At 37.8% G+C, this 1418-nt stretch overlaps 1 non-coding gene across 1 annotated transcript; it reads left to right on the top strand.

The window, feature by feature from the left end:
• Positions 1-606: 606 nt before the first annotated feature.
• LOC121228563 (small nucleolar RNA R71) lies at positions 607-713 on the top strand. The gene has a single exon (XR_005926139.1). It is a non-coding gene; the product is annotated as a small nucleolar RNA R71 (small nucleolar RNA).
• The last annotated feature ends 705 nt before the right edge of the window (positions 714-1418 follow it).

Raw genomic sequence — 1418 nt, 5'->3', positions numbered from 1 at the left:
ATTTTTAAGTGTCGTTTCGGTGTTCTGAATATAGGTTTCTGACACCGATATAAACTTTGAGAACATCTCTTCAAGGGTCAACTTCTTTTCCTGTTGGTAGGGTGGTTGTTGGTAGCCTGGAGGTGGTCTCTGATTTCCTTGGCCTCCCCATGAGAAATTTGGGTGGTTCCTCCAACTTGCATCGTAAGTGTTACTATATGGATTGTTCTAAGATCAAGAATTATTACCCATGTAATTTAACTGCTTGTTATCCATGTTGTGGCCATAAGGTTGGTAGTCCGAATTGCTTGATCCACCTCCACTTGCTTCGCACTGCATTACTGGGTGAACCTGTGAAGAACTAAGAAAACCATCAATTTTCTTATTCAAGAGTTCTACCTGATTAGAGAGCATGGTGACTGGATCAACGTTATAAATACTGGCTGTTTTCATTGGTTCTATCCTCATGACTTGCCACTGATAGTTATTCAATGACATCTCCTCTATAAACTCATAGGCATCTTCAGGTGTTTTATTATTGATGGTTTCTTTAGCAGCTGCGTCAACCATTTGCAAGTCGAAAGATTCAGGCCATTATGGAACGTTTGAACTTGAAGCCAAAGCGATAACACATGGTGAGGGCACCTTATCAATAAGTCCTTGTATCTCTCCCATGCATCGTAAAGAGTTTCTAAATCCATCTGGACAAACGAAAAGATATCATTACGTAATTTGGCCGTTTTAGCCAACGAGAAATATTTTAATAGAAAATTTTCGGTCATTTATTCCCAAGTAGTGATTGACCCTCGTGGTAATGAGTTCAACCACTGTTTAGCTTTGTTCCTCAATGAAAAAGGGAATAACCGAAGACGAATGGCATCATTAGAAACACCATTAATTTTAAATGTATCGCATAGTTCCAAGAAGTTTGCTAAGTGAGCGTTGGGATCTTCATCTTGCAAACCATCAAACTGAACAAATTGCTGTATCATTTGAATAGTGTTAGGTTTTAGTTCAAAAGTATTTGCAGCTACAGCAGGTCAACTATGCTCGATTCAGTTCCTGTTAAAGAAGGTTTAGCATAATCATACATAGTGCGTGGAGCAGGATTTTGATTAGCGCCAATTACAGGAGGTAGCTGATTGTCTTGGTTTTAAGCCATCTCTTCAGTTAGGGGTTAAGTATCGTCCTGTTGCTCGTTCTCTATGTATCTTAAGCTTCACCTTATTTCTCTTTGGTTTCTGCGAACTGTGCGATCGATTTCTTCGTTAAAAAGTAGTAGTCCTGACGGGTTTCTTCTAGTCATAAACTATAAAAACCTGCCAAGAGAAAGAAAAAGTAAATTAATAAAAATTAAAAAAAATTAAATTAAATTGCAAGAGAAATAAATGGCTAAAGTAATAAAAATTGAGCGTTCCTAATATTTTAGTTCCCCGACA

Source organism: Gossypium hirsutum, chromosome A04 (assembly GCF_007990345.1).
Source record: "Gossypium hirsutum isolate 1008001.06 chromosome A04, Gossypium_hirsutum_v2.1, whole genome shotgun sequence".
NCBI classification, from domain to species: Eukaryota; Viridiplantae; Streptophyta; class Magnoliopsida; order Malvales; family Malvaceae; genus Gossypium; species Gossypium hirsutum.
This window is presented reverse-complemented; position numbering and strand designations above follow the sequence as displayed.